Source organism: Chelonia mydas, chromosome 2 (assembly GCF_015237465.2).
Source record: "Chelonia mydas isolate rCheMyd1 chromosome 2, rCheMyd1.pri.v2, whole genome shotgun sequence".
Lineage (NCBI taxonomy): Eukaryota > Metazoa > Chordata > Testudines > Cheloniidae > Chelonia > Chelonia mydas.
The window spans coordinates 52,082,257-52,109,294 of record NC_057850.1 but is presented as its reverse complement, the minus strand read 5'-3'; the positions used below and the strand labels follow the sequence as shown (position 1 = coordinate 52,109,294).

General features: G+C 42.6%; 1 long non-coding RNA gene across 1 annotated transcript in view; it reads left to right on the top strand.

The window, feature by feature from the left end:
• Positions 1–26,838, top strand: part of LOC122464445 — a 94,932-nt gene extending 68,094 nt beyond the window's left edge. The window contains exon 3 of the long non-coding RNA XR_006288475.1: positions 22,814–26,838. This is a non-coding gene — a long non-coding RNA (uncharacterized LOC122464445). The remainder of the gene's footprint in view (positions 1–22,813) is intronic.
• The last annotated feature ends 200 nt before the right edge of the window (positions 26,839–27,038 follow it).

Genomic DNA, 27,038 nt, shown 5'->3' with positions numbered 1-27,038 from the left:
TTAAGGATAGTATATATATAAGAATCAGTCCACAAGACAGGAATTAGGTCTAAGACAATAATGATGAACCTTCCTTGCTTTCATCTTGCATGATAAATTTAATTGTTTTTTATTTAATTTTGTTTTGCTGGGTTTTTTAAAATGTTCTATCTTCTGTAAACTTTGTATATTACCATATAACATTCTGGTTACAAACAGTCCAGAAAATAATTTATTTCCAAACATTTCTCATTTGTATACCTACATTTAATGACTATAGCCATAAATTGCGTCCTAGTGTGTGCGCACAATCTATTATGCAGCCAGCTGACCACTTAAGAACACATACAGTACCTGGTTTGTATGCATAATAATGGGCCTTGTATGTACATGCAGGGAAAGTATGCACAGGTCCATCTTCCTTGTTTTTCTTTTTCCACTTATTTCTTTTTTGGTTTTGTTTACATTTAAATTTTCTTCTGTATCTTCCTTTCTTCACCATAACAATGCAGATTCTTGTCTGATACAAGAGGCATATACAGGGACACACAGTGTATGGTGTCCCTCTCAGCCAAGTTTCTGGATGAATGCTTTGAAAAATAAGATGCATTCCTAACACAGAGGATGTAATCCTGAGCAAAACTGTACAATCCATCAGTTCTGCATAAAGCTTATAATGTAAAAGGAGTGGAGGTTTGCAGTTAACAAACAGGGAAGCAGAATTGTAAATGGCCCATAAATAATATTAAACCCCATTAGCTTTTCCAGTTTGATATTTGTGAACTGTGATATGTATGATTTAGTCCCATTTTGGCCGCTGTCATATCACTGGTAGAGAGTGATAGCCTGGCACGGAAAATCATGGGTAATGACTCAACTCCAAACTGGAAAGAAAAAAAAAAAAGAGTACCATTACTAAATATACAAGTCTAAACTGGGTGGAGAACTTGGGATATTTATGTGTGTGTGTGTGTGTGTGTTACAGACTCCCCAGTGAAACAACATATTGAAGTGGGGGGCAGGAGCAAAGACAAAATAGGTGCCTTTCTTCAGTTTTCATTCACTTACTTTAGGAAAAAAGCAAACTATGGCATAAATCTGCATTTACTGAAAAATATGCTTATAAATCTTGATATGAATGAGGAAATATACTTTATTTGGACTTTAGACTTCCTGTATCTAGGTTTGGAAGAATTCAACTTTAATCTGTAAATGTTAATAATTGTTTTTTCTCCTCCATTCAACATAAAAAAACATTTCCATGGTTATTACTGAGATTAACATAAAAGGAAAGTTAAACACTTGTTAAAATCACACAGGGGCTAATAGGGGTCCCATTACAAAGTATAGCCCAATTCAGTAAGGCACTCAAGAACGTGCTTATATGCTATTAATATTTTGCTGAATTGAAGCCAGAAACCTGAATTGGTCAAAGCTGATGAGTATAAATACATGTATCTTTTTATTAGGTTAGTGGGACTCTACATACGCTCAGTATCTCTTTGTTTTCATTGTGTGATACTGGCTGGAGATCACATACACAATATTAAGACATTTATATTATAAAATGTTAGGATATAGATATTCAGGCCTGTCTGTAAAGGCCTATACTCTAAGAATTTAGGTGTATTCTTATCACTTGGCTAGTTATAGAGGTATAAAAGAAAGAATCAAAATCACTATCTGCCGGTGTAAGGTCTTTCTCTTACTGTGACAGTCTGAGGCCCTGTTCTTAGGCTAAGGCCTTTGGCTAAGCAACAGAGGCAGCCATAAGCTGAGAAGTGAACGGTCACCTCCTCACATTCCAAACTAGTCACATTGAAATAAGGTGCTATTGGGCTGTTAGGAATCCTGTCCTGATAATGCCTATCGCCTTCAGAGAAAGGGAAGTGCCTAGAAAATGTAAAAGGAAACTTCGTTTGATAGCATCCTGTCTGGAAAGAACTCACTTATCAATAGCTGGGATGTGAAATCCTCACATCTGTATTGTTTTGTCATTATAGTTCCCACTTTGCTATTGTTTGTCTGTATAATCTCTGTCTGGTTCTGTGATTGTTCCTGTCTGCTGTATAATTAATTTTGCTGGGTGTAAACTAATTAAGGTGGTGGGATATAACTGGTTACATAATCATGTTACAATATGTTAGGATTGGTTAGTTAAATTTCAGTAAAATGATTGGTTAAGGTATAGCTAAGCAGAACTCAAGTTTTACTATATAGTCTGCAGTCAATCAGGGTGTGGGTGTGGGGAGGGGAAATGGGAACAGGGTATGGGGGTAAGGAAATTGGAATCATGTTTGGCTAAGGGCAGGAATGGGAACAGGGACACAGGTGTAAGGCTCTGTGGTGTCAGAGCTGGGAAGGGGGACACTAAGGAAGGAAATTGGAATCATGCTTGCTGGAAGTTCACCCCAATAAACATCGAGTTGTTTGCACCTTTGGACTTCGGGTATTGTTGCTCTCTGTTCATGCGAGAAGGACCAGGGAAGTAAGCGGGTGAAGGAATAAGCCCCCTAACATAAAATATCAAACATGATTTTATTTCTGAATGTTTTTAATCCAGACTTCTACCCTAATTACACTTTCAATAACAGACTCACTGTGGTTTTTATTCCCTGATACTGCAAGAAATTAATGTCAACAAAAACGCTACATGGAAATAATTTTTTGGAAGCAGTAATTAGTGTGGACGCAATCATGGCTGCAGCCCAGAGCAGTACTTTGTTACACTCTTTCTGGAGCAGACCAGAAGAGAGTATCAATATGCCTTTTGAGTTCACCTTTGGAGGGGCATGTACCATGGTCCACTTTCCCTGCTGCAGTTTTGCTAGCTGTGGGTTTGCAGTGGGTGACTGAGCCAGGACTCTGCCCACTTTCCACGTGCACTAGGGCATGGAGCCTGCTCTCCTCCCTGCATTGCTAGCTGCATTCCAGGTGGCTGGCAAAAGCTGAGAGGAGCTTGGTGCAGTTGATTGTAGAGGAGATAGAAGGAAGGGAGGCTGGGCCTTAGCTTGTGCAGCTGTCCTGCAGCCTTCTCCTCCAGCCACCCCTGCTAACTCCTGGCTGGCTGTTCCTGGCCCTGATGCAGAGATAGAAAGGACAGGACAGGACACCTCTGGCTTCCTGCTCAGCAGGTACTATGGCTCCCTTTAGGGGCCAAAAGGCAGAGCTTCAGCCAAATACCTGCAGCCAACCAGCTACGAATGCATGACAGGGCTACCACATGTGAAGATAAGGAGACTGTGCTGCATTCCTCACACGTCTGCCTCTCTGGAGAGATGCGTTTGTGTTGTGATAGTTCTTTCTCACGTACATGAAAATGAGGGTTGGAGGCTGGGGCGTAGTGTAGCCTGGGTCACCTGATTATGATTCTATTGAGGGCTCTAGAATGTGAGCTCACTTGTGCCTGCCCCCCAGAGAGGGCAAAACTTATGCAGGACTAGCACTGCTGCTGAGGCCTAGATTCAGAGGCGCTAAGAGACACGGAGATGGAATGAGCTCATAGTTCTATCTCCCAACCTTTGCACATTGTCAAAGAGGGACATGATGTATGTGCTTCTCCTGTGCTCCTGGAAGCATTGACCGCGCACTCAGAGGCTCTTTCTGGGGCAGTGCAGCTCTGCCTGGTCCTCTACCATAGGCTGTGCCTTTAAGGCATGATGGAGCCCTGAGTTTGCCAGTTATTTCTGTCATGTCTTGTGATTCAGACTCAATGAATCCTTGTACATTTGCAACACAAAATCATCCCAAAGTATTCGGTACAGTCAAATAAATAGAAACAACCTCCCTCCCACCATCTCTGTAATGACACAAAATATAATATGCAACATAAAATGGGTTGATCATGACATTTTCTATACGGACAGATTGTGTCTAGAAGCTTATTACCAGGGATTCTGTAAATCCCTATCACATAAATGTTAACGATTTATATTCATATGATGATATAGAAAATTCATATTTTCATTGTCAAAATTCTCTAATATTTCCACTACCTACATGGATCTAAATCGAATCTCCGTGAAGACTAATTTCAGCCCTGCAATTAATTACCCATTATCTGTTGTAATTTTCATTAATATTTATCTTAACTATTTTCATCTGCATAATATAGAAATTAAGGTCCTGATGTTGATCTCATGCTAATTTTACATCATTGTTACTCTTCACTTCACCATAGATGAGATCACAATGGGGAGGGGGCTCATTTTTCCAAAGCAGGGGAGAAAAAATTGATCTGAAGTATCTCTTATGTCCAAAAATGCTAAGCTAGAAAAGAAGCAAGTATAAGCATTTCCTCTTTGTTTTATTTCTTCCAGTGCTGTCTAACTCATGCAAAATTCTCACGTCTCAGCTTTGCTGCCAGCAGGAAAGCTTTTACACAGGCAGACAATCATTCTAATGCCCTCCTCCAGGACCTTACTTTAATGTAGATAATAATCACTATTAGCTTGAGGACTATCAAATGCATTAGAGCTTTTTGCATCCTCATGTATGGTGCAAAGCAAGACTGTTTTCTACAGCTAGCAAAACAGGGCAGGCAAGCAACAAACCATTGGAGTGGTTGAAAGTATATGTGTGGATGTGACAGGCAGTCCAGTCTCCTTGGTTCTACTCCTGGTTCTGGGATGGACTGCACTCTAATGACTGGAGCAGGGCACTGGTGCTTAGAACTCCTGAATTCTCTTCCTAGCAATGAGTAGCTGAGTGTCTAGTGCAGTCAACTTGGGGGGGTCTCGACCCTTGGGTTTTATGCTCAGTCCTGTAAGGAAGTGTTGCTTACTGTTAGAGTAGTGGGGCCTGGGAGTCAGGCAGAAATGACTGACTTCACAGGGAGATTTGGTTGGACAAAGACTGCAGGATTAGGCATTAGATTTTTAACTGTACGTGACAACCGTAGCATTTAGCAAATTCTGTGTTTGGTGCGGTACCAGTTGCATTACAAACTGTCCTCTGTGGTTTTAATATTTTATTAAATATACTGCTGAGTGCTGACAATGAAGTGGAAACTCCTTCCCCTTCATATGCACAACTAAAGGTGCAGGCATATTGATGCTTCTCTATTACTATATAGAAAAGCACCATGGGCTAGGTGGCCAGGATCTAGCTTCTTTTTCTTTGTACAAATTGATCTGTACAGGCTGTCAATATGGAATTGATATAGCCCACTCTAATGCAGTTAAAAGAAGTCTGTAAAAGACATGGTGATTCAGTTTTGATGAAAAACATGTTATCTAATCATTAACATACACGATAATCACTAACATGCATGCTTTGACAAATAGGCTTCGGGCTAATTTGGATCTCTTTGTTTCAATATTTAGTAACGAGTATGCACTTTTGTAACAACTTATCCAGAAAACAGTTAATTGAATACTAGACCTGGATTCTTAACTCTAAGTAGTATTACACAAAAACAACTACATTAAAAGAACATTAAGTTTGCAAAGTTCAGGCACTCAAAAGTTAGAAAATGCTAGAGTTAAGGTTGCCTGTGCCTTAATTCAACCCCTTTGTGTATATGCGTTATGCTACAGTTTTTAATTATATGATCACATGCTATTTTTTCTACAGGAACCATCATCCCAGGCTCCTGCCTTCTTATCCCAGTTTCTTCACCTAGCCGCTCACAGTCTCCACATTCCTGGGCTCCTCATCTGAATTTCAGTCTCTACTTCTGGGGTCTTGTTTAATTCCCAATCTCCCGCTTTTAGCTCCTTGTCAAAGTCCCAGTTTTTCCCCCACCCTGGCTTCCAGTCCGAGTCTTTCTTCCCTCAAGCACTCCCCTTTCTGGCCCCTCAGAGCCCTGCAGGTGCATTGCCATCAGAGCCTGCTCAGGTTCTCTCAGTCAGTTACTCAGACCAGATTTGTTCAAAGCACATACCCCCTTCATGGGTGTTTGGTTTATTAATTCTTTCCACAGACAGTAGCTCACTTTTTTCCATCACTCAAGTTTACACCCATTCTGGGTTCATATAAAAGTCCTGGTAAGTTTTTCATGTCTCTGTTCAGGAGTCCCCTAACCCCCTTCCTGGAGCTGTGGTTGTATTTTAAACAGTCACTCTCTCAAGAGTGGAGTCCACAGATCTCCTCTGTGACCTGGATTATAACTTATCAGCCCCTCCATTTCTCCTGAAGGCAGGAATCCCCAGCTCTTGTTCCTGGAGCTGGGTTGTAGTTTAACCAGCTGTAAGGCCTTAGGCAGTTTCTCCTTCCGCTGGCTTGTTTCTGCAATTAGTCCTAATGCTCAGAGCGTTCAGCAGGCCCACCTTCTCCTGCTGGTGTCTCTCGTGCTATGAGGGAAGAAGCAGCATATATGCTGGTCCCCTTCCTTAAACCTCATCCCAATTGTTTGGGAACCTTGTCCCACCCACTCTGCAAGGCTCCTGGACCTGCCCCCTTAAAATACAGTGATCAAACTTCCTCCCAACACCACTTATTCCTGGGACCACTTCTTCTCTATCAATATCTCCTATGTCCTTGTGTCTATCAGACCTTCCAAAATCTTAAAAGGCCATGCCATGTGACTGGGATGGGTTGACCACTAGGCACCACTGCCCTCAAGGATGCAGACTATCCCATCACACTCCCCCTTCATAGTGCCTTATCTGATTTCTGTCTCCCTCCTCCTCCAGCTCCCAGTCTTCCCTCCAGGCCCCTTGTTCCAACCTACTCTCTCCCCAGGGCTGACACCTCATCCCTCTGCCTTTCAGTCTATTTCTCAGTGTTGCTAGCTCTCGCAACTGCATCATGAGTAACACAGTTTTGGCCTCTGCTGAAGCCAGTCTCACAATGACTCAAAAAGTTCCAGCCCTCATGTGATTTCCAGCCTGGGTCAGCAGAAAGCCCACTGTGATTGGCTGCCTTCTTCACTACTCTACCTCTTACACAGGAACATAGGACTGGAAAGGACCCCCTAGGTCATCATGTCTAGCCCCCAGCTATCGCAGGCAATCCTGTCATATAATCTCATTCATAAATGTAGCAAGCTGCACCTTAAAGTTAATTAGGTTGTTTTCTCTCCATTGCTCCCATTGGACCACTGTTCTGGATCTTCACTCCTCTGATGGTTTAGATTTATCAATTCCAAGGTCAGAAGGGACCATTGTAGTCTTCTAGTCTGATGTCCTCCATAACACAGGCCATAGAACGTCCCCCAAATAATTCCTGAAGCATATCTTTTAGAAAAACATCCAGTCTTTATTGACTTGGAAAGTAGCCATATCTCTTCATCAGCAAATGAGAAGGGACATGGCTATTGTGCATCTACAATCTGGCAATTCCTGGCCGGTGAGCATAGTTTACTAGTATTGATTAGAACAGTGACTCCCAAAGTTTTTACTAAGATGACCCACCAACTACATTTTGTCTTTTTTGTAGAGCCACCATTACAGAGATAGGTTTCAGAGTAACAGCCGTGTTAGTCTGTATTCGCAAAAAGAAAAGGAGTATTTGTGGCACCTTAGAGACTAACCAATTTATTTGAGCATGAGCTTTCGTGAGTGAGCTGTAGCTCACGAAAGCTCATGCTCAAATAAATTGGTTAGTCTCTCAGGTGCCACAAGTACTCCTTTTCTTATTACAGAGATACTGTGTGCATGTCTATATAAAAGTTACTATTGCTTGCTAGGAGCTGGCATACAGGACTGTAGAGGGCCATTTAAAGTGGGGGCACCCTCCAACCCCCTTCTCAGCTACCCCCTAGACTCCTTGCATTCACTCTCCCAGTACTATCCCCTCTGATACTTCCGCTACTGCCAGTAACCCTGTCCTTACAGACCCTTGTTGAGGTGATCTCCAAGCTGTTTCCTTGGGGCCTTGCAGCTGGTTATTATCTCCGCTCCTCAGAAATGACTATCCACTTGCTGGCTCCAGCCATTTCCTCTGCGCCGCTCCCCACTTCATTGCCTGCTGCCCCAGCCCTGCGGAAGTGAGAACATGTATGTGTTTGTGGGGAGTGCTTCCAGGGCATGTGCGGGGCAAGGAACAATGTGAGGGGCAATGACAGGTGATTCACCTCGACCATTCTTGACCCACTGGTGGATTGGGGCCTACCATTTGAGAAACACTGGATTAGAGTAGCCGTGAGTCTGCTGTAAAACTGGCCAACTGGGCCCCATAGGTACTCAGTGTAGATGAGAATGTATGCCTGGAGCCTTAAGTAGGAGGAAGATGAATAGTAAATGCTGAATAACAAATAACTCGCTTTCTGTATGAATTTAGGGACGAACAACCATGCTAAAATATGTGACAATTTTCAGAATCACAAATATTTTTGGAAATATCCAGCAGGCATCACAATGACTGCAAATATGTAATATGACCCCACAAATAATAGCAGAGTGAAGCTGGTCCCTTAATTCTTGAATATATGTATAAATCTATTTTTTTTTATTATTCATCCAGCAGTACTGAATACAATGTGCAGTAAGATAAACTTTTATATGAAGAAATTCAGATGAGTGACATGCATTCCTTTGGTAATGACATGAGCTGATTGCCCTGTTATCAGGATGTAAGATGATGATAATTACTTAGGCTAACTAGTTTGTGAGTGGGTGGCTGGATGTGGAACAATAGAATTGACCCAACGCTGGTTCTGATGCTGAACTGAACTCTGTCACTTTAGAAGGTTTGGCCTAGTTCTGATAGTATCCTCACAGCTTGATCAAACATGACTTTTGGATTCTACCTATAAAATCCATCAAGGCAAGTCAGCTGTGCCAGCTGATGTCTTACTATACCATGTGCTATGGGGTTTCAATACGATCAGAATTATGCAATCCATTTTTGGGCATTTCTGGACCTAGAAACCCTCATGCTATGATCCCCATCCTGTTAGACTTCACAATCTAAACAGAATTGGGATGGATCTGTGTGTGAGTGGGATACCTTTAGTGATCACCTAAGTGCTGCAGGCAGTAATGTTGGTGATTCAGGAGATGGAATTCATCCCTCCAAAGCCTTGAATCTATGAACACTTGTACGTATTCTTACATAAAGAGTCTCACTGACATCAAAAGAACTGCTCACATACAAGAGTGTTTGCAGGATTGGGGCCTACATCAGCACTAACCTATGCCTAGCACAATGTTAAATGGAACCATGCTGCTAGAGGTGCTGCCTTTTAGATAAGATGTACAATGATGGCCATGAATACTTCTGCGTATTAAAGATACCAAGATTCTTTTTTCATAGGAGTAGGAATGTTTGACACTGGTGTGATGGCCAGGTTCTACCTCAGATGATAACAGTCTGTCTGTGTAAATTCCCTGTGGAGCATCACTTGGATACAATAGTCTTCTTCACATTGTGCCCCAAACTGTTGTGCATTATTGCTGCACTTTGTTAAACAGCTGCCATGTTTCACACCCAGACTTCAGTAGTGGATGAAGTGATCCCATATTTAGTTCATGTCTCAGTTGTGGGTTTGTAAAGCACGTTGAGATTGTTTAGCACAAAAGATGCTATCAGATATTAAGTACTGTTGTAGCAGATGGCCCAGAGTCTGCTAGACCTGCTGAAACTCTACACTGCGTCTGATGTGATGCTGGAAAATGTAACAGAGCCACTTGGGGTAATGAAAGAAGAATCAGGGGAGTCTACAAGCAAGAAACAGGGAACAAGTTCTGGCCAAAGGAGTTGGAGCAGAGATGGGGAAAGGAAGGATAGGGTCCCTCAGAGGAGGAGAAAAAGGTCTGGGTGCGTGGAGAGAAGAAAAATCTAATTCAGTACTTTCCATAGCACAGTAAAAGCACCATATATATTCTGAGTGCCAGATTTAGACACAGATTAAATGTTCATATAAGGGAGTAAGAATGGCCCTAATGTTCCTATGTAGGCTACCTCAAGCTTGGGTCTGAGAAAATGGGACTACTAGCCCTATTTATTCCTTCTCTGCAGAAGGTGGGTGGGTAAATGGGTGGAGCCTTGACTCTACGCTCTCCACTCAGTGGCTTGAGTAGCTGAGCAGTGAAAGGATATAATAATTCACTGCTGGTATAGGGCACCAGTAGATGACTATCCCCGTAAAGCAAGGTGGAACCTGGTAGGATGCCTCCTTGGGCTATTCCTGAGTTGCAGCAGCTTTCATACCACCCCTTGTCCTAGGCTGTGCTAAAGTCACAACCTAAGATCTCTAAATCAATAGGAGATGAGTGGGGAAAGACCCAAAAGGGGTCAAAGAAGACCGAAAACCTGTGGGTGTCTGACTCAACGGCTCACTTGTTGGGATATGACCAGCTTCAGTTTCCATCACTTCTGGTGAAGCAAATGCTATATCGGATGTCATGAAGAAAAATAAAGAGTGAGTGCAAAACACAGAAGTGTGTGTGTGCGCACGTGCATGTGAGAGAGAGAGAGAGAGAGAAACTCTAGCCCTTTTCCTGCACATGTTGTACACCATAGTGAGAGCTGTACTGCATTTGTATTCTACTTCTGCAAAGAAAAGATATTGCTTCAAAATAAGGTGTTACCGTCTATCAATAGTGAGTTTTCTTCGGCCAGACAGACTGATTTATCAGGGCATTGTGATTTCTTATTGATCTATGAATAAATCAGTGACCACTTTTGCTCTGATTTAAAGTTGTGACAGGTCACCATGGAATCCAATGCACTGAATTAATGGTAACTAATCTATTGAAAAGATTGCTTCACAAAGCATTAATATTTTATCTAATACTTTTTAAAAACAAATTGTTGTTTCCCATTCACTTCACGTCATTAGTTTTTCAATAACACCATACTGTGTGATTAGCACACCATACTGTAGTTCCTCTGAATCACACGTGAATAAAATCTCTTTTCCCGCGCACAGGCAGTCCATCAGGCTGGAATACAAAATTTTCTGCCACAGGCACTCACTGAATGAAAGTTTTGATGCACAGCTGTTCTGTCAGGAATCATGTCATGAGCCCACTTTTCTGCCTCTGGATGGCAGGAGAAGCTCACTGTGCTCTCTTCTAGATTTACTAAGGGGCAGTCTCAGAGTTGGGTCATGCAGGTAGATGATCTCTTCATCACCTCCTCCTTCCTGTTCCCCATGTCCTCTTTACTCCCCTGGCAGGCTTTAGACCAGCAGATATCAACAGAGGATGTTTTGAGAGAGAGACAAGTGTGGCTGGGTCTGTTCGTGAACATGTTTTCTCCTCAGGCTACAAGACACACCCTTCTTACTGGACCTTGGGGGAGTAAGGTCAATAAGCATAAATTTATAGCGGTGAGAATAATTAACCATTGGAACAATTTATCAAGAATTGTGGTGGATTCTCCATCACTGATAATTTTTAAATCAAGATTGGCTGCTTTTCTAAAAGATCTGCTCTAGGAATTATTCTGGAAAAGTTCTATGGCCTGTTATAAGGAGGTCAGACTAAATGATCATAATGGTCCCTTCCTTGGAATCTGTGAATCTATCCGTGGGATTAGTGGCCTTCATTAGCCCAGGAAGTGGTGGTTTGGGAGTCTGTGGACACTGGGACACCTTAGCATGACATGTTCTCTCACTATTTGACCCAAATGTTATTAGAGTTGGACAACAACTTGCTGAATAATAGTCAACAACCACATGAGTGCTCCAAAGAAGAGACAAAATGGACTCATAAGAACTTGAGACACGCATTCCAAAAAAAGTCTGGAACAAGAGAATAAGAGGTAAATAGCCTGTGCATGCAGCTCATGTATATATTAGCCTGTTCTGCACCTATTTATTACAAAGGGCCATTACCCCTTTGTCACAGGGCTGGAGCAGCAAGACATCCAAATTGAGGACAACTGAATTGATATTTTTCTTCATCTCTTTCTGGTTTCTAATGTCAAATGTATTGTACATGTGGTAAACCTCATTTTCGGTATGGAGGTTGTCCTTTATCTTAGGTGGCTGCTGTGGAAAGCAAGGAAGCTCCCCTCTAGTCCCCCTTCATTCCTGTATGTGGTTTAGCTGGATCACTGGGTACTGTGAGGACTGCTCCTTTCCCACCCCAGGGGTGCTGGGGAATGGGAAGAGCCTTGGCTCATTCTCCCTCTCCCCGTCAAATCACTGGCCAGCAGATGTGAGGAGACATGGGGGGAGAAGTTACATGCAGTTGGCAAAGGAATGGTACAGATTACTTCCTTTCCTGGTTTCAGAGTGGTAGCTGTGTTAGTCTGTATCAGCAAAAACAACGAGGAGTCCTTGTGGCACCTTAACATATGATCAAAACACAGTACACTCCGTTATATATCACATTTTGTCTTCAAACTGCCTTACAAGTATTAAAAAATGTAACCTCATAAAACAGCTGTGTGGGAGACACCATAGAAAATTAGTAATGTCATAAGACTAAAAATTATGAAAAATAAGAACAAAACCAAACTTCCTGTGGGGGTAAAGTTTAGACCAGGAGTCGGCAACCTGTGGCACGCGTGCCAAAGGTGACGCACGAGCTGATTTTTACTGGCACGCTGCTGCCAGCCGGGGTCCCGGCCGCCGGCCCCACTCAGCCCACTGCCAGCCTGGGTGAATGGAACCCCAGACCAGCAGCGGGCTGAGCCGCTCAACCCCCTGCCGGTCTGGGGTTCTGTCCGCCGTCCCCGCTCAGCCCGCTGCCAGCCTGGGATTCTGTCCGCCGGCCCCTTGCCAGCCAGGGTCCCAGTCATTGGCCCCGCTCAGCCCACTGCCGGCCTGGGTGAACAGAACCCCCGGCCGTCAGCGGGCTGAGCGGAGCCAGCGACCGGGACCCCGGCTGGCAGAAGCTGGCGGAACCCCAGACCGGCAGCGGGTGAGCCACTGCCAGTCTGGGGTTCTGTTCACCACCCAGCTCAGCCCATGGACGGTCTGGGGTTCCGGCTGCCCACCCCTTGCCAGCCTGGGTCCCTGCCATCGGCCCCGCTTAGCCTGCTGCTGACCTGGGATACTAGCCACTGGCCCCGCTATCCTCGCGGCTGGTTTGGGGTTCCAGCCGCCCAGCCCCCTGCCAGCCGGGGTCCAGGCCTCCGGCCCTGCTCAGCCCTCCTGCCAGCTTGGGTACCAGCAGCCAGCCCAGGGCTCTGCTCCTGGCCTGGGCCCAGCGCTCTGCAGCCCTTATAAAAAATTACACTACAATCAGCTTAAAAACTGGAAAACCTAAAAACTTTGTGTATTACAATAATCGTTAAAAATGTATAATCTTAATAAATACATAGGTTTGATGACACAAAGTAGTTGCACTTATGTGCCTGTTCTTAATTTGTGTTTTCGATGATTTACCTTTTAAAAAAACCTTGCTTGTCTCACACCCCCCAGAAAGGGCATCTCTAACCTCCAGAGGGTGCGTGCACCCCAGGTTAAGAACCACTGCACTAAACGGATAAGATCTGCATTTTAATTTAATTTTAAATGAAGCTTCTTAAACATTTTAAAAACCTTGTTTACTTTACATACAACAATAGTTTAGTTATATAATATAGACTTATTGAGCGAGACCTTCTAAAAACGTTAAAATGTATTACCTGCACGCGAAACCTTAAATTAGAGTGAATAAATGAAGACTCGGCACACCAGTTCTGAAAGGTTGCTGACCCCTGGTTAAGACAAATATCAAAAGCACTGGCCTCAATAGGAAAAATCTGTATTTTACAATTAGAAGTTGTAAAAACTAGAATGATTTAATCTGAAAGGAACAGAATTAGAGGGGACTTGATTAAGGTATACAAAGCGATTGAACACTGATCAATTCCTTCTTTTTAGCTTGACATATCATGGTAATGCTTGCTGAAATTAAAGGGCATGTTTTATTCAGCACATATATTCAAGCTGCAGCATTCTGTGCCACACAAGATAATCAAGATGCATGTTATGGGTGGTTTTAAAAAGGATTGGAAAACTTTGACCACAGATAACATTTGCAGCTATCCTGTTTCTTTTCTTTCCTCTGACATCACGTATTGGTTTCCATCAGAATCACAGTACCAAATCAGATGGGAAAATGGGTTGATCCAGTATGGCATACCCTATATCCATATAATATAAAAGCAGGAAGGAGATTTGTTGAGAATCCGTCCTTAATAAATCCTAATTCTATATTAGTATTAATTTGTAATATATACATTTAGGGAGAAAAACAGCTTACTTCACTTTAATCATGGGGCACATGACTTACGAGGAGAGGCTGAGGCAACTGGGGTTATTTAGTCTGCAGGAGAGAAGAGTGAGGGGGGATTTGATAGCAGCCTTCAACTAGCTGAAGGGGGGTTCCAAAGAGGGTGGAGCTCGGCTGTTCTCAGTGGTGGCAGATGACAGAACAAGGAGTAATGGTCTCAAGTTGCAGTGGGGGAGGTCTAGGTTGTATAATAGGAAACACTATTTCACTAGGAGGGTGGTGAAGCACTGGAATGGGTTACCTACGGAGGTGGTGGAATCTCCATCCTTAGAGGTTTTTAAGGCCTGGCTTGCCAAAGCCCTGGCTGGGATGATTTAGTTGGTTTGGTCCTGCTTTGAGCAGGGGATTGGACTAGATGCCCTCCTAAGGTCTCTTCCAACCCTAATCTTCTATGATTCCATGAATCAAAATTACTAGTTAAGTTTGTCACAGCTGAAGAGGCTATAACTGACAATTTGGCACATATCCAGAAAAAGAGAGACGTTTTGGCAGGCAATATATTTGGTGGCAAGGAGAAGGGGACCTACAAGAACTGCCATCTGTGCTGTTTGAACAATTTATTAATTACAAAGTTAGCCTTTTTTAAGATTAGAAAATTGTAAGCTCTTTGGGTCAATCGACTCTCTGACTGTGTGAGTATGGCACATACTTCCAACAGAGCCCCGAACTTGGCTAGTGCATCCAGGTGCTACTGTAATACAAAAAAAAAAAAAAAATTATAGCTACATACAACCTGACCCATTCTTTTTAGGTGACAAATCTGAGGAAATGCCCCATATTGAGATGTCAATAAAGGAGGTTTTGGAACAAACTGATCAATTAAACAGTAATAAATCACCAGGACTAGGTGGTGGTCACCTAAGAGTTCTGAAGGAACTCAAATGGGAAATTGCAGAACTACTGTACTTACTAACTGTGGTATGTAACTTATCACTTTAAATCAGTCTCTTTGACAGATAGCTAATGGAGGATAGCTAATATAATACCAATTTTAAAAAAAGGCTCAATAGATGATCCTGGCAATTATAGGTCAGTAAGCCTAACCTTAGTACCAAGCAAATTGGTTGAAACTATAGTAAAGAACAGAATGATCAGACATAGATGTAAAAACAAAACAAAAAAACCCAACAACTAATGGAGTGTTAGGAACCATTAGGAAAGGGATAGATAATAAAACAGAAACTACCGTAATGCCAGTATATAAATCTATGGTATGCCCATGCTTTGAATACCGTGTGAAGTTCTGGTCACCCCATCTCAAAAAAGATGTTTTAGATTTGGACAAAGTAAAGAGAAGGGCAGCAAAAATGCTTAGGGCTATGGAACAGCTTCCATATGAGGAGAGATTAAAAGGATTGGGACTGCTCATTTTAGAAAAGAGATAACAAAGGGGGAGCTATGATGGAGGTCTATAAAATCATGAATGGTGTGAAGAAAGTGCATATTTACCCCTTCACATAACACAAGGACCAAGGGTCACCCAAAGAAGTTAATAGGCAGCAAGTTTAAAACAAACATAAGGCAGTACTTCACACAACACATTGTCAGCCTGTGCAACTTGCTACCAGGGCATGCTGTGAATGCCAAAAGTACAACTGGGTTCAACAAAGAATTAGAAAAGTTCTTGCTCTGGATATCCCTAAATCTGACTGTCAGAAGCTGGAACTGGATGACAGGGGATGAATTACCCAATAATTGCTCTGTTCTGTTTATTCCCCCTGAAGCATCTGGTAGCAACCACTGTCACTTTCGTTATAGTGGGTATGGCAACACCTATTTATTCATGTTCTCTGTGTGTATATATATCTTCCTACTGTATTTTCCACTGCATGCATCTGATGAAGTGGGTTTTAGCCCACGAAACCCTATGCTCAGATAAATTTGTTAGTCTCTAAGGTGCCACAAGAACTCCTTGTTCTTTTTGCTGATAAAGACTAACATGGCTACCACTTTGAAACCTGTCAGAACGTAGGATACTGGGCTAGATGGACCATTGGTCTGACTCAGTATGGACATTCTTATGTTATGTACAAGTTCTCAGGCTGAAAATGTGCAGGATTTCAACCAAAACAACTAGGAATTAAATATCTACTTTACATGTACATCTCAAAAGCAATAATTAGGCTTGGCAGAATTAGATTTTTGTAAATAGTTTTGATTAATAATATCAATGTTTATTTTTAAGCATTTTTCATTTTTATTGACTTAAATTTTCACAGTTGTGGGAAATTATGAAGGCATCAGACAATAATTATTTAGCTATTCTGACAGTAGGTTGAGATTCAAAAAGGTAAAGCTTTCCAACTTTTAAAACACAAATTGTATATTTTGACATGTGGTGTTGACAAAGTAAATAGCCTTAAATCAAACTCCACTAGGTACTCAAGGAACATTTTTCTTACTTTGCCTATTTGCAAATTTCAGTTATTTTTGATGCAAATATTGTTTCATCAGTTTGCTTGTGTAGGGTGAAACTGACATTTATCTATAAAAAAATCTAATCATTGTAAGCCTAGTCATCATAAGGTCTAGAGCAGCCCTTTTCAAACTAAGCTCTGATTCTGTAAGCACCAAGGGTAAAAATTGAAAAAGCCTCTAAATCCTGGATTTACAAAGGTAGCTAGGCAACTAAAGGTGCAGAGAGAAAGCTGATAGGATTTACACAAGCGCCTGAGCAGATTAGATGTCTAGTTCCCACTGAAAGTCAATGGCAGATAAGCACATAATTCACTAGGCACGTGTGTAAATCCCACCAGGCGCTTCTCTGCACCGTTAGGTGCCTAAATACTTTTTGTAAATCTGGCCCTAAGGCCTAGATCTTCAAAGGTATTTAGGTTCTATAACTCTCCTTGAAATCAACAGGAGTAAGGTGCCTAAATACCTTTAAGGATCTGGGCATAAGTCACTTTTAAGAATGTGGATTTGACTTTTAAGTCACGTAGGTGCTTTTGAAAATTGTACCTTATGATTCCATGGGAGGATCATGGGGTAAATCATTCTGATTTTCAAATGCAACATATTTCTAAATTAATTTCTCGATCAAAAATACATTTCAGCCTTTAAGGAAATTGTTAATTATCACTGGTAAGAAGCAGTGTTCTCGTCACACCATTTTTTTTTCTCCTTTGAGCACTAACAATGAAGGAGTCTTACAGCAACAGTCTTTTTTTAAAAAGTGGGCCTGATCCTGCAGCCTCACCATACGTGGAGGATTCTTTGACTTTAATGGGCGTTCCACAAAAAAAGGGCAGCTTCTAGATCAGACCCCGGTGCTAAGAAAGTTACATTGGTTCATTTGCTCCGCCCACTTCCATATGTGGGAAATAACTAAAATGGAAGCTCATGTTTTGCGAAATGTACTGGTTCATAAGATGGTGGTGGAGAGCTGTGTGCACATGTGTGTATCAGATGGGCGGGAGGGCTCCCAGAGCTCTGGCTGCAGCCTGAGCCATAATATCTACACGGCAATTAAAAAGCCCCACAGCCTGAGCCCTGGGAGCCAGCTGGCCTGGGCCTGCCATGGGTGTCTAACTGCAGTGTAGATATACCCTGAGAGGGAGACCAAAAGCAGGCAGAGAGACTGGAAAAGGATCAGGAATCAGTCCAACCACACATGTTTTGTAATTTTTCTAAATTCTTGGACAAATGCACTATGTAAATTAGAGCTGTGTCCAGCTCTAAATTAAGCTACAAGCATTTATTCTTCAGCTCATTGTTGATCCTGTTGCCCTTGGCAACATTACAAGAGGTGCTCAAAAAGCATGCTTCGCAGAATGTGTGTGAGAGAGAGAGAGAGAGAGAGAGAGGGTGCTTTTAGGAGATTGTGGGATATCCTTCTTTGGGCATTTGCAAAAAGTTTTCCACTTGGTGTAATCTTGTGCATTTCAAAGGCCAAAAACAAAGCAAAAAAAGAGGGGAAGGGCTCTGCTCTACAGAAGTCTCTTCAGGAACCATGGACAAGCATCATCCCAGACAGTGATTGTTTAGCTGTATCGAGAGTTGTGGATGATCTTTCTCCCTCCCCTCCCATGAATTTCCATCCTGAGTTTGAAGGCTGATTAAAAGAAACCTGGTCTCACATGAATACATTGTTCTTGAATAACTCTTCAAACCTGGACACAAGCAGACTTCCTATTTGGTGTCAACAATGACAGGGGTTTTTTCTTTTCACCTTTCTGTGAATCTTCAGAAGGCATATTTATTGTGATCATAATAGGGAAATTGTCCATTGATGTTCAGCTAATTTCCCTTTTAATTTGCTGTGAAGTAATGGTGGAACCTGCACTTGTAGTGTCTTTATATCTTAAAGTGTGTAAAGGGGCATGACTCACCACCATGGTGCCTCCTGCTGGCTGTCCTGTGAATTAACTCTCATTTCACCAGAGAGCCCTCATCTAGTGGTGTCTTGCATGTTGTCATTCTTGCCTCTACCTCTAGGACCCATGTCGCTCCCCGGACTGCAGCATCCTCTTCTGGATACAGCCCTCCATCTGTGCCCCCCTCGGCTCTCCCCTACCTTCCAGAGGACTCGACAGTCCTCAGTCCTGCCACTTGCCTCGGTGGCAAACTGCAGTCCATGCACTGCCATTCCCCTCAGTGGCAAGTGGAGGGGCAAAGGATGGGGACACCCAGGCTTGCCTGCCACTCCGGGTCCCAGGCCAGGGACCCTATAGCCAGCAGCCACATAGTGCCCTTCCTCCTACTCTGCCATCTGTTTCCCTGGGCCACTTTCCCACAGTCACTTCCCCACCTTCTCTGCCCTTGTATCAGGGCCTCAGTCTGACAGCCATCAGGCTGGAGCTCCCTCTTGCTCCCCTGACTCCACCCAGCACTGCTCTGTCCATGGTACTGTCTCTCTCAACCCTCCTACAGGGCAGCCAGTCCACCTCCCTTGGCCTCCCAGGAGAGACTACCTCTGTTCTGCTCAGCAGCCCTTCTTATAGGCCAACCTGGCCTGATTGGCTGCACCACTAAGCCTTCTCCCTATTGGCTGGCTCAATAAGCCCTCTTCCAGTTGGCTGGGTTCTGCGCAGCCTCCCCAAGGCTGCTTTAACCCTTCTTCTGCCAGTGTGGGGCAGCCGCCCCACCACAAAGTGTCTTTAAAGACGTAAAGCAATTAGATGTGTGCATCAATGCTTATGAACTTTAGTAGCTCTTTTGGGGGGGATATGAATTTGTCATTACCATTTTGGAAAGCAAATATTTTTATGTTGCATCTCTCAAGTGCTTGGATACCAGAAGCAGAAACATACAATGTTTCTAATAGTTGTTTCACTTTGTGAGTGTACATGTGAATTCTTTAGCGTCTTTTCCAAAGATGCATTTTGGCAACACTGATCCTGCATTCCTTACATAACCAGAATTTCCAATGAGATTTTCTTTTCTCATTCAAATTGATACAGTGCCCCAAAAGCATTAGTTATACATTAATGCTCATTCCTGTTAGTGATGGTGTTACAGTTGGAGTGGTTATATGGCATTGACAGCTGTTGATACTTTCACTAATAATTTAGACAATCAGAAGCTGAATACAAATGGACTAGATTGTGAAACGCTTACTCACAATGAGTACCTTACTACACAAATAATCCCATTAATTATTAGGATTAATTATAAAGTACTATCAATGGGAGTGAGGCGGACAGAATTTGACCCTTTTATTCAAAATTGCCAATCATTCTCTTGAATTCCCCCTGCCAACCCCCCACCCCCACCCCAAGAGAACGATTTTGGATTATCAAAAATAATTATGTTTCACGTTAGCTGATACCAAAGATAATGTTTCCAAATTGTATTTTGAGGAGGTAAAGAGGAGGTAGCTGTTATTTATCAATATGTGACTATATTAATTAATAAGGCTAGTTGCTCAGAGTAGTTTGGTTATTCAAGATTATTTAAGTAAAGATACTAATCATCACAGTAATATGACATGGAATTCTTGCCATTACCTTTCCTATCATTTTAAAGTTAATAGGCATTTCATTCTGTGCCCAATGCTATATCATGCCCGCACAATCTATGCAACCAGATGATTCCTTGTGGTAGAATATTTACAGTATACAGCAAATCTATTCCCTGCATAAACTTTTCATTGCACAAATTCTCCTAAAACACAAAATTGGAGCTAATTTGCCTTTCCTTAAGTGACCATTATGAGATAATTGTTCAGGCAATTAATTCAAATTAAAAAGAGAAGTTCACAATTGAGAATTGGCTTCTGTTAGCAAATTCTTACTCTACTGGAAGTAGAATGCATAAGAGAGAGATGGGTGGAGCTGGCCTCACACAGACTTTTGTTGCCTGAATGGTGTGCCGGAATGCGTACATTCCTTTTGCAGGGGAAGAGGGGGATATTACACCTGTTTCCAGGTGCCAACCACAATTCTGCCCCAATTATTTTTAAAATGTCATAGAACAGAAATTAGAGATGGGAAGGAACTATTAGATCATCCTGTCCATCCCCACATGGTAAGGAATTATGTCCTACAGTGGGCTGTCTAGTGCTTTGCCTATTATCAAGGGATTCATCTGATGGGGCTTTTACCACTTGTGATAGATATTGGGGAAGCCATGTCACAGTCTATCAGACATCACTCCTAAGAATTTTTTCCTTATAACTGACCTAAATTTTCTCTTGTCCAACTTCATCCCATTAGTCACACTGGGTAAGCCCCTTTGGCAATACTCTAAATATTCATTTCGCCCTCTTTATACCTTTCAGAAAATGGGGAGAAAATGCAACACAATCAGGAACTGAATGAAACATCTTTGAAATATAATGTAGATAGCAATATCCATTATGCTACACGGTATTTGGGTTTTCAACCCCAGAAATGTCCCATCTGTTTAGTGGCAGACAGTATATGTAAGTCCTATATATAAATTGTGGGTCTCCAGAAATAGCGCACGGGGGCGGGGGGGAAACAATCTTACAGAACATAACATTCCAACAAATACTGCTAAAATAAACTCTTGGATTAATTTCAGATACCATTCTTGAGATAAACTTGTTCCAACTAGAACAGACAGATTGAATATGCTTAAACAGGGCTTAGAAACAATTCCCACTATAGCCAGCACAGAGTGGAAGGAATTCCTACAGTCAAGTATTCTCATTGGTCCCACAGCTTTGGACCTGTACCCCTATGGCTGCTGGATCTGCAGCCCACTGCCATTCTTGCTCCTGACACCCAGATTTGAGCAGCGATTCAGTTTTGGCTTCTGGCAAGTTGGGAGTAGCTATTAAAATCAACCAAACTATAGCTACCCAGGGTTTTTGAACACCCATTATTGGCTACGTAAAAAGCATCCAAGGTCATAAGAAATCCATTGCCTGCTAAACTGGGGAAAAGGAGCTATGAATACTGCAGTCTAATTAAACTCTTAATAGGGTATTGTCAAGTCGGAAAGAGCTTGAATGAAGCTTTCAAAAATCTTCCATTATTGTCCTGTACTATTGGACATTTTCTCATCTTGTCTTATCTCAGGAAGAAATTCACTTTATCAGCTCTTGCTCTCTGGCCTCAAATGATTTATGGTACTATTCAAACATGCCACCAAAGCCTGTAGTGACAGTGAAACAGGATAATAGGTTAACCGTACTCCATTACCTTTATTGAAATTGAATTCAATTAGTTTTTTGTATAGTGTTGGATAAAAATTGGTCTAGTTCAATGTGTGACAACCATAGGATTTGGCTTTGTGCATTTTTTTAAAAAGTTTTCTAATGTTTTGAAAAGCAATATCCTTTAATAAAACAAAACCTTTCTAAACAAGTTTGACAGGGAAATACAATTCAGATTAGCTTAGTTCTGTGGGAGCTGGGACATAGCTCACCTTTTAAATATAGGCTACTCTATGCTTTATGGTTATATTTAGTTCATAACCTTACAACTTTATGTTTGGCTAGACTGCATTGCCTTCAGCAAAATGTATCTGTCCAGAAAGAATAGCCTCCAAAAGATCATTTATATACCTGATAAGGAGGGAGAGATGGCCTAGCACTGACCCCTGTGGAAACCCATATATTACTTCTCTGAACCCTGAACCACTGCCTTCTAAAATGATGTCTGTTTCCTGTTCTTGAATCAATTTCTTAATCAATTCTAATAGCTCTCTTCTTATATTGTACTCGCTGACTTGGTAAACCTATTTGTTGCATGGCAGAAGCTATCCTGAAATCCAAATAAATATCTTCTTTTGTCTCCCCATTACATATTTATGCACAAAGAACTATAGTGAATTTATCAGTTATGTTTTTACCTTCAGAAATTCATGCCCACTGTTTATTGCTTCATTTTACGTTTCTAAATAGTATGTTCTCTTTCTTACTCTGCATGTTTCCACACAGGAGGTCAGGCAAACAGGTAGTGTATATACAGTAGTTTGCATGATTTTTCTTTGATCTATGCTTAGCTATTCAGTGATATTTCCTTATTCTGTACTGAGCTATTAACAAATCTTTGCCAAAGGGTTTTTCTCTGCACCCTTTGCTTCTTTCTTCAAAATTCTAGTATGTAATTCACCAGGAGTTAGTGCTATTTGCACTTGATATTGTATATCTGACTACCTTTCTATTAGGATTGGACAAACTTTTGTAGTTTAAAATATGATCGGACCCAAACCTTTGTTTGCCTCTCAGTCCAAATGGAACCTGATCCTTTTCTGTGGTTCACAAAATTATTAGGTAACAACAAATTTTTGATTCTCCTTCCTAGCACTGACCAACAATCGCCACAGTGGGATATACCAAGCAGCAAGAACCCATCCCAGGGACGGTAAGCAATTTTAAGAACTTGGTCCATTTTAGGAGCCCAGAATTTTGAGACATCTTATTTAGAAACTGTAGCAGAAGTGCTGAACTTTCTTATTACCTTGAGATAGGAACAAGTCCATCCCAAAGAGATGAGCTATCATTAGGAAAGCATTTTGGCTGCGATTCCACTCTATTTAGTCTGTTCTACTATTAGTTTATCTGTTCTGCTGCTTTTCTCTTTCTTTGAAGAGTTAAAAGAATTATAATTTGTTTTTTCTGTCCACATGACATGAAGCAAACTCCATCCTTGTGGAGTTGGTTCCTCCCTATTGGTTGATATTTGCTATTGATATTCTATTACCTGTCATGCTCAGAATGGGCTGGAGATGTGTTTCCTTCCGAATTCCTTCTGTCATTCAAGTGAGCTTTCCATCCAATAGACAGGTATTCATAGCAATACTATCCTCAGAGGTTCCTCTAATGGAGTGGTTTTCAAACTGCTGGGTCGTGGAATGTAAGGCATTGGGTCATGGCAGCTCTGGTCAGCACCGCCGAGTGGGCCATTAAAAGTCCCATCAGTGGTGCTGCCCAGCTAAGGCAGGCTACTCCCTACCTGTTCTGACACTGCGCTGTGCCCCTGGAAGCGGCCAGCAGCAGGGCCAGCTCCTAGATGGGGGGGCCATGGGGCTCCACATGCTGCCCCACCATGAGCACCAGCTCCACACTCCCATTGGCTAGGAGCTGCGGGGAGCAGTGCCTGAGGGCGAGAGCCGCACAAAGCTGCTTGAGCGCTTCCACCTAGGAGCTGGACCTGCTGTGGTTTGCGGTGCCAGGACAGGCAGGAAGCCTGCCTTAGCACCCCCACTGTGACACTGACTAGGAGCCACCTGAGGTAAGCCCACACACCAATCCCCTGCCCCAGCCCTGAGCCCCCCAAACCCAGAGCCCCCTCCTGCACCCCAAACCCCTCATCCCCAGCTCCACCCCAGAGCCTGCATCCCCAGTCCAGAGCCCTGACCCCCTCCTGCACCTCAAGCCCCTGCCACAGCCCAGACCCCCCTTGTACACCCTGAACCCTTCATTCCCAGCCCCACCCCACAGCCCTCACCCCCACACCCCAACCCTCTGCCCCAGCCATGAGCCCCTCTCACACTCCTCCCACACTCTGCTGGGACGTGGGCATACATTTCTTCAACTGGGTTGCCAGAAAAAAAAGTTTGAAAACCACTGCTCTAATGGAAATCTTTACCCAAACGGATGAAAACCCTACTTAAGTGATGTGGCCCCCTTCCTTTAGAACTGCCACCCTGTTTGATGCTATTCTGAGATGTAGAGACAGAATAAAGGCTTGAAAGGAACGCATGGAATCTTACCTATGCCATCAGGTAGATGCAGGATATCAGCATTCCAAGGAAGTTCATAAGGCATTTTGATACTTTGGTTGTTGGATACTTAGTGAATTGTGGATGTAACCTTCCCTTCTTCCAGAATAGATACACTAAGAAACTGCTCGGGACCTGAGGAACATTATGATTTATACCAGCTGAAGGTGGCTCTTCTCATGTTCATAATGTTGGGCTGTTTGTAGATCCCCAACTGCTGTTAGCTGATCATATTTCAGAAGTGACCAGGAAGGTATTTCTCACTTGCATCTGATCAGAAGGTTGCAACCATTTGTTCAGCTGCTGTCACCAATGGCTTTGTCACATTGAGTTAGATTACTATGGTGTGCTCTACACAGAGCTAACCCTTCAACCTATTCAGAAAACTGAAGCTGGTGCAGAAAGTGACAGCTTGCTAGTTATCACTAATTCTGATTCTGAAAAAAGAAAAGGAGTACTTGTGACACCTTAGAGACTAACAACTTTATTTGAGCATAAGCTTTCGTGCATCCAATGAAGTGAGCTGCAGCTCACGAAAGCTTATGCTCAGATAAATTGGTTAGTCTCTAAGGTGCCACAAGTACTCCTTTTCTTTTTGCGAATACAGACTAACACGGCTGCTACTCTGAAATCTGATTTTGAAAGTCGCTTTGACACAGTATTTGTCACAGTGGGGACTGAATTCTCCATTTCCGTACATTGGCTATTGATGATGACAGTGCTGGCACACTCGCTCCCGATATATATTGGCTTTGTTTGCTTGGGAGTGATGGTGTTGGGAAGTAGTTCAAAAGCCAGTGATTACAGCACAAATGAAACAGAAATCACTGGCCGTTGTTAGCTAGTGCAGCAGTGAAGACAAATGGGAGCTGGAATGGGTGAGTTATGCTGTAGCAGACAGATTCCTTTCCTGGAGACACTTTGAACAAGTTCCAGCACTATAACACGGAACAAGGCGTCTACAGCAGGGTACGGGAATGACTGAGTGCGGGGGGAGGGGGGAAGGGGAGGGGAGAGGAGTTCTCTGTTGGTGGAAATTGGCACAGCCTCATTGACTTCAAAGGAGTCTTTTTGGAAAAGAATCATCCAGGAAGCCTGCAGCTGCATTGAGGATGCTTGAAGGTGGAAAACACTGAGATCCGGAACAATTTCAAGACTCTGATAGAGATACAAAAACAATACAGGAACAAATGGAAAAATAGAAATATCTCAAATGTAGCCTTTCCTGAAAGCCCTTTTATGTTGAAAATTTCGATGTAAAAAAGACATTTGTTTTGAAAATAATTAATGCACATTAAATGTAACATACTAATATGTAGACTGCTTTAACACACACAGTGCAAATGATAACCAAAACACATTTCACTCGAAGCAATGACAGAAAATGAATTATCCTAAGAAAAAAGTGCCTTAAAATCTACAATTAACTTACTTCAAATATTATTAATATGTCATTCCCTGATCAATGCAAAGAGTTCAATATTTCCTGTCTGTAACATACTGTACCCCATATAACACTGTAACGAAGACTTTCGAATCACCACCATGGCGCTTTCTGCTGGCTGTCCTGGGAATTGGCTCGGGGTTGCCAGTGTGCCCTCCTCAGGTGGTGTGTCACCTGTCATCGCTTCTGTCTCCACCTCCAGGATCACTTGCCTCAGTGGCAATCTGCAGCCCAGGTTCTAGCTGCTCGTCCCAGTGGCAGCAGTCTATACACTGGCCACTCCCCTCAGTGGCAATTGGGGGCAAAGTGCGGGGGACCCAGGCCCGGCTGCTACTCCGGGTCCTGCCCCAGTGACCCTATAGCCGGCAGCCACCTGCTGCCCCTCCTCCAACTCCTTTATCTCCTTCCCTGGGCCACTTCCCCACAGTCCCAGCACCCTTGTATCAGGGCCTCAGTCAGGCAGCCATCAGCCTGGAGCTTCCTCATACTCTGTACAAAGTATGCCTTGTGCAATATCATTTGAAAACTCATAATCTACTGAACATTATTGTCCTTTAAAATGTGTGTATCAACATTGTATATGGAGCTATGAGATTTTACTTATGATTGTTACTGAAATATACTGTAGTTCTGGGTATCACCCTCAGATCATTTTCTGAAAGACACTGGCACACCAGCTAGATCCTAAAAAGCCATTACCTGGGGAGTTGTAAACAAGAAATTTACAGTTCACCTGAAGGTCGGTTGGCAGCTTACATACACCATGGAACTGCCTGACCCCAGGACCCAGCAGAGACTTGTCTAGTACAAAGGGTCAGAATATAAGAAAGGGAAAAAAGACCTCTTACCACCTCTCCTCTTCACCTTACATCTCTCTGCTCATAACATCAATGAATATCTGAAGGACACTGAACTAAGGGGAATGGTCCGAGGCTGAAAGGAAATCCAGCCTGTGAACTAAGAACTGTGAACTGCCTGCAGCATCTGGTGGGGTGAGAAAGTTGTTCTTTTCAAATCTTACTGAGCTTGGTAAAGTTTAGAAATTAGATTTAATGTTTATCTTTTATTTCTTTTGTAATCAGTTCTGATCTGTATGCCTTATCACTTGTAATCACTTAAAATGTATATTTCTCTAGTTAATAAACTTGTTTTATTGTTTTATCTAAACCAGTGTGTTTTGGTTGAAGTGTTTGGGAGAATCTCTATGCACTCTATTGCATAATCATTTAATTTGATGAAATGACGGATTATTAATGCGCTTGCATTGTTTAGTAATGTGCTGGACAGTACAAGATGCACAGTTCTTGGGGTGCAAGGCTGGGGCTAAGCATTTGTGGGTGTCATCCTGTATGTAGTTCACG